Source organism: Ovis canadensis, chromosome 11, assembly GCF_042477335.2.
Source record: "Ovis canadensis isolate MfBH-ARS-UI-01 breed Bighorn chromosome 11, ARS-UI_OviCan_v2, whole genome shotgun sequence".
Classification (NCBI taxonomy): Eukaryota; Metazoa; Chordata; class Mammalia; order Artiodactyla; family Bovidae; genus Ovis; species Ovis canadensis.
This window is the reverse complement of record NC_091255.1, coordinates 18,866,247-18,873,063: the sequence shown is the minus strand read 5'-3', so window position 1 is coordinate 18,873,063 and position 6,817 is coordinate 18,866,247. Positions and strand designations below refer to the sequence as shown.

Here is a 6,817-nt window from a genome sequence, read left to right as displayed (position 1 = left end):
GGCCAGGTTAGATGGTCATTTCTTATGATGTCAAAACTCAGAGTAACGTCTGGATGCCCAGAAACTGAAAAGTACAAACATTAAAGGTTCCTCTTTTAGAACTCACTGTTACAGAAGGAGCTCAGTCACTTTTTTAACTAATTTCAAGTGCTTCAGATTACCTATGCCATGTACTTTGCTAGATGTTGGAAATATAAAAGTGAGAAAAAATTGACCTAACTCTTGCTCTCACAGAGTTATACTTACAACTGTAACTCTCACAAGGGCTATTAAGAAAAGCTCAGTTGAAGGCTGAGAGCATATATTGGAGGACAGACAAGATCCAGGAAGTGAGGCTTGAAATTGAGATTTGCAGGCTAGAGGGAGGCAGGAAAGTGAGTGCTCAAGGATTTGTAGATCATTCAGGATTTTGATCTTTATTCAAAGATCGATTGGAAAACTATTGCAGGACTTGAATTTTTAAAAAATCACTCTGGATGTTGATGGCGAGCCAATTGTAGTTGCACAGAGAAAGTTCAGGAGACATCATTTAGGAGGCTACTGTAGCAGTTCCAGGCAGGAGACAGTATTTTTTGGTCCTTTAATTAATTACTTATTTACTTATTTGGCTGCACCGGCTCTTAGTTGAGGCATATGGAATCTTCAGTCTTCATTGCAGCTTGTGTGATCTTTAGTTGCAGCATCCGAACTCTTACTTGTAGCCTGTGGGGTCGAGTTCCCTGGCCAGGGATTGAACCCAAGCCCCCTGCCTTGGAATCTTAGCCACTGGACCACCAGGGAAGTCTCTGAGATAGCAGGGTTTTTTTTTTTTTTTTTTTTCTGAGACAGCAGTTCTGATCAGAGAAGTGCTCCACTCCCTCCTTTGAATAGCTGCAAAAGCTTTTGACAGTAAACTTAATAAGTCTTTGTCCCTCAGTCTCCATCTCCTTTTCTCCCCATCCCATCTCCTTTTAAAAGCCTTGTTTATAAGGACATGCAGCCTTGCAACAGTGAGGTCACAACCTCCAAAATGCAGATAACTAAATGTTTTAAAATGTCTTTACCTACATTTTTCCGGATCCCAACAGAAGATCTCTAAGCCTCCAGCATTTAATGAGGTTGTTTCAGGCTGATGTGTGTTCCTTGAACCTTGTTTTATGGTTCTGGGTAAAATAATTGAGAAAATGCCCCATAATGAGAGATTTTCTAAGAAAATAAGTGGATGGTGCTTTCCCTTTTTTGAGAGATTCTCTAGGAAAAGTCTTGCTTTCTACTCAGTTATATACTCAAGTCATATTCTACTTACTATGAATACTGTAAGAAATGGGGATACAATGGTGAAAGATACATAGTCCCTGTTCTCATAGAACGTAAATTCTAGAAGGGAAGCAACTGGAATAAAATATACCAAGTACTATAATGAAAGAGGGCTTCCCTGGTGGCTCAGAGGTTAAAGTGTCTGCCTGCAATGTGGGAGACCTGGGTTCGATCCCTGGGTAGGGAAGTTCCCCTGGAGAAGAAAATGACAACCCACTCCAGTATTCTTGCCTGGAGAATCCCAAGGACGGAGGAGCCTGGTGGGCCCCAGTTCATGGGGTCGCAATGAGTCGGACACGACTGAGTGACTTCACTTTCTTTTCAAATAATGTAAGAAGTACCGCAGACTAAAAAAGAAGTGATGACTAAATGCAATATGTTCTCCTAGATTGGACCCTGGAACAGAAAAAGAATATTAGTGAAAAAAATTAGTCTGTCGTTTAATTAATAGTATCTTATCTGTTTTCACATTTTAGTTTTGCCAGACGTATCACTATATGCAAGATGTTATTAGTAAGAGAGGCTGGGTGAAGAGTATATGGGAACTCTATACTGGCTTTGCAAGCTCTTCTATAAATTTAAAATTATTCCAATATGAGAAGTTTAGAAGAAAGGACTTCCCTGGTAGTTCAGTGATTAAGATTCCACACTTCCAGTGCAGAGGGCATGGGTTCAATCTCTGGTTGGGGAACTAAGATCCTGAACGCTGAGCTGTCTGGCCAAAATTAAAAGAAAGAAAGAAGTGCAGGTTTGGTCTCTAGTTGGGGTACTCAATCTAATTAGAGATTCAAGGAAGGTTTTCAAGGGAAATTATGTTTAAGTTGAGAGCTAAAGACAAATAGAAGCTAACCAGAAAGAGAACTACAGGGAAAGATGTCCAGAAATCATATGTAGAATGTTTGGAGGGGCAGAAAGAAGAGAAAGCATGACAACTTCTCAGAAATGAATAAAATTCAGTGTAGTTGGAGCTGAGAGTATACAGGGGGGATAAGAAAGAAGAGAGAGGTGGGAGATAAAGCAGAAGTAGGACGACATGAAGACCTTAAAAAAACCGTTGAGAAATTTGCATTCTGGGGCAATTCCAAAAAAATAAATAAAAATGACTAATATATACTGTTTAAAACTTCCTTTCCTAGTAGTCAAAGAAATAGAAATTAAGGTAACTGGATAATATTTTAGCTTATTTAATTACCAAATATTTCTTAATATTTTTTGCTGCTAAGGGAATGAAGGAGAGTTTCTTATACTTGGCTAGTAATAGTAATCTTTCTACTTGGAAAGCTACTTGACAATTTAAATACAAAGCTCCAAAATATTTAAATCTTCAGTTTTACTTCTGGGATGTTATTTTATGGAAATAATTAGAAATATATTTTAAAATAATACGAAAAGATGTTCCTCATCATTATCTATAACAGTACAAAATTTTATACAATCTCAGTACCAAAAATAGGAACATAAATAAGAAATTATGTTTCCATATTATGAAATATTATGCAAATATTTTAAACTGTTTATAAAGACTTTTAATGACAGATTAACAAATATATTGCATATTTATATTGTAAATGTTATATACTTAGTTGCTCAGTCATGTCCGACCCTTTGTGACCTCATGGACTGTAGCCCACCAAGCTTCTCTGTCCATGGGATTCTCCAGGGAAGAATACTGGAGTGGGTTGCCACTCCCTTCTCTTGGGGATCTTCCCAACTGAGGGATCAAACCTGAGTCTCCTGCATTGCAGGTGGATTCTTTACCTTCTGAGCCACCAGGGAAGCCCAATATGCATGTAATATATGTGTGTATAATCAGTACGTGTGTGTGGGCATGGACATCTGTAGACTAGACAGGTGACATCACTTGCAGGGCCCAGTACAAAATGGAAAAGCAGAAACCCTTGTCCAAAAATCATTAATAATTCCAAGACAGCAACGAGTCTTAAGCCAAAGGTAGGGTTCTTCTGAACGCGAGTACTGTGTGACTGCATGGGTCTCAGGCCCTTGACATGGATCTTATCTGTAGAAAGACGACTGAAAGAAAATATCCCAAAATGTCAATAGTCATTACTTTTGGGGCTTGGGATTACTGATGATTTTTATTTCATATATTTGATAGATAGATAGATATTTATTCACAATAGATACATATTTCTTTCACGATCAGTGAAAAAAACAGTATGTGTCTTTAAAAAAAAAGATTCAAATTATACTGAAAGCAGCTGTACAGTGAATTGCATTCTATTTTCCACTTAGGCTCTTTTAAATATCCATTTTGTGCCACTGAGAATAACAGATACTCTTGAAAATTTCTATATTTCTAAGTCATTGTACAGAAGAGAGCAGGATATAAAAATGAAATCAGTTCTGTGCTTTCAAAAAAGCAAGCCACGCTGAACCACAAATAACCCATTTCCATCTATTTTTGTCCTGTGTAGAATTAGCTCTTTGGTTGGACATTAAACATTTGCCTGAATGGTGCGAGGCTGAAAATCTCTTCTCCAGTGACCTTAGACCTACATTTGTGTAACTGGAAACCCTCACTGGCAAAAGGAAGGAAGACATGCAGGAGGCCTATTGCATCTCAGACACTTACTAGATCTAATGAAGGATTTAGCAACACATTTTTTTTTAAATAAAATTGTATCTCAGTTCAGTTCAGTTGCTCAGTTGTGTCCGACTCTTTGCGACCCCATGAATCGCAGCACACCAGGCCTCCCCGTCCATCACCAACTCCCGGAGTCCACCCAAACCCATGTCCATTGAGTCGGTGATGCCATCCAACCATCTCATCCTCTGTCATCCCCTTCTCCTCCTGCCCTCAATCTTTCCCAGCATCAGGGTCTTTCCCAATGAATCAGTTCTTCACATCAGGTGGCCAAAGTATTGGAGTTTCAGCTTCAGCATCAGTCCTTCCAATAAACATGCAGGACTGATCTCCTTTAGGATGGACTGGTTGGATCTCCTTGCAGTCCAAGGGACTCTCGAGTCTTTTCCAACACCACAGTTCAAAAGCATCAATTCTTCAGTGCTCAGCTTTCTTTATAGTCCAACTCTCACATCCATACATGACTACTGGAAAAACCATAGCCTTGACTAGATGGACTTTTGTTGACAAAGTAATGTCTCTGCTTTTTAATATGCTGTCTCGGTTGGTCATAACTTTCCTTCCAAGGAGTAAGCGTCTTTTAATTTCATGGCTGCTGCAATCTAGAATAAAAGACATCTTAAATGAGAGTAAGTTTAAGTAAGTTAAAAATCATACAAAGGTCATTTGCCATGCATTCTTTTAGAAGTTATGTACTGAGAGTGGGCTCTTGTCTAGCACTCAGAAATGTGTGTCCTAGGAAACACATACTGACAGTGCAAAAGACTTTATTGGGAAGGGGTGCTCAGGTGGAGAGCAGCAGGGGAAGGGAACCCAGAGAAGTGCTCTGCCTGCTCACAGTCTCAGGGTTCCTGGTGGTGAGGTTAGTCCTTCCAGGTACCTCTGGCCAGTCATCTTGCCTGGGCCCATATTTGGTCCAATTCCAGGGCCTTCCTGGTAGCATGGACCTCTCTCAGTCAAGACGGTTTCCAGCGCGAGAGTTTCTGGGAGGTTGGCAGGACATATTATAAGCTGGCATCTCCTCTCTCCTTTTTACAAACTCTCCCGAATTCTCCTGGTTGGCAGCAGCTTGTGTCAGCTCCTTTCTCCTCATCAGGACCTCCTGTTGTGGGATAGCTCATACAAGCGATTATTATCATGCCTGGCCAGGGCAGAAGGTTTTGGCTGATGGTTTCCTAACAGTTACACAGAGAAGCCTTACCTGTTGAGGTGTCAGTGACTTACAGCTAGCCACTTTGGCACTAATGAGGTACAAAAGCCCAGACAAGTCACTTAATCCTTTCGGTGCCCAACTGACCATCTGTTAGGGTACAAAGGATTGTCTCTGCAGGCCTCTGAGGAGCAGGCTTTCTACTTCAGTGTTTTCTCTATGGCTTTGCACACTCAATTCCTCATCTTATGCAATTTCAAACAGAAGGAATATGAAAAAGAAAAATGTCTAGTTATTTGCCATTCCCTCCTTTCTCCCATCTTCTGTTAATGATGAAAAGCCTTTCTTTAGAGTACCTGCTGAGGAGGTAGGGATGCAAACTGCAGATGCCAAAAGAGGGCCGCCTCTTCCCCTGTAGAAATAGGAAGAGGTGGGCAGTTAGGAAGAAATAGGATAAGGCTTGTGAGGCAAGTGTTGTAAACTGAGGGAAACTTAGCAAGTCCTGTCTGTCAGGATTCTTCTTCAGATCCACTTGTCTCAAGAGGTAAGAATGCTCCTCTCCTCCAGGCACAAGGAGGGCACCTCTCACCTGAGGCTTTTATAATCCGCTCCAGGGGAGAAGGGCAAGAGGAAGGTCACCATGACCTTCCTGCTTCTGCTGTTTTTCTCAAACTCCTTCAACTTAAAATATTCAACATGTCAAGGGCTGCCCAGTTGGCGTTAGTGGTAAAGAACTCGCCTGCCAATGCAGGAGACCTAAGACACCCGGGTTTGATCCCTGGGTTGGGAGGAAGATCCCCTGAAAAGGGCATGGCAGCCCACTCCAGTATTCTTGCCTGGAGAATCCCATGGACGGAGGAGCCTGGTGGGCTACAGGCTGTGGGGTCACAAAGAGTCGGACACGACCGAGCAACTGAACAACAAGGGGCCACAGTTTGGGGTAACTTGTCTTGAAAAGAGGAGAGTCACACTGTTTCGTTTAAATGTATCCAGTCTATAAATGGGCACACATTAAAATTTTACTCGCTCACTTATGACTGATATCTAACAAATATTCTGGCAGCTCCTACTATTTGCCTGGTAGTATGCTGATTTTTCCTGGAGATAAATAATAGACATCTGGTCCCTGACCTATTGGAGTTTAATTGAATACCTTATGGTCTAGTTCGAGGTAAAGACTAGAAACAAGTTATGAACAAATATAGCAAGTAAAGATACTATAAGATGTTATTTGTTTCATAGGAAAATCAGTTAATTAATTTTGTATATGTGCTAAATTGTGTCCTGCATTGGCAGGTGGGTTTTTTTTTAACCACTAGCGCCACCTGGGAAGCCCATGTGAAGTGTGTGAAGTGTGAAAGTTGCTCAGGCGTGTCCGAATCTTTGCAACCCCGTGGACTATATGGTCCATGGAATTCTCCAGGCCAGAATACTGGAGTGGGTAGCCTTTCCCTTCTCCAGGGGATCTTCCCAACCCAGGGATCGAACCCAGGTCTCCCACATTGCAGGCGGATTCTTTACCAGCTGAGCCACAGGGGAAGGCCAGGAAGCCCATAGATGGTGTATAAAAGAATGTTCATTTAGGTTAAATGGACAGATGATTGGTTTTTCCAGAATAGAGTCCTAACCAGTTACATTTCAGAAAACTCCTTAAGCATTTTATCAGGAATGCAACATCTTCCCAATCTAGGTTTGGGATCATTTCCCCCTCCTTAAAAAAATTATTTATTTAAAATTGAAGGCTAATTGCTTTACAATATCATGTT

General features: G+C 41.0%; 1 long non-coding RNA gene across 5 annotated transcripts in view; it reads right to left on the bottom strand.

The window, feature by feature from the left end:
- Positions 1-3,364: 3,364 nt before the first annotated feature.
- LOC138447174 (uncharacterized) overlaps positions 3,365-6,817 on the bottom strand; it is a 37,954-nt gene continuing 34,501 nt past the window's right edge. For 4 of the 5 annotated variants that reach the window (XR_011259700.1, XR_011259699.1, XR_011259702.1 and 1 more), the window contains 4 exons: positions 5,408-5,463; positions 5,103-5,296; positions 4,740-5,003; positions 3,365-4,503 (listed from right to left, as the gene is read on the bottom strand). This is a non-coding gene — a long non-coding RNA (uncharacterized lncRNA). The remainder of the gene's footprint in view (positions 4,504-4,739; positions 5,004-5,102; positions 5,297-5,407; positions 5,464-6,817) is intronic. The other variant, XR_011259703.1, reaches the window with a different exon arrangement.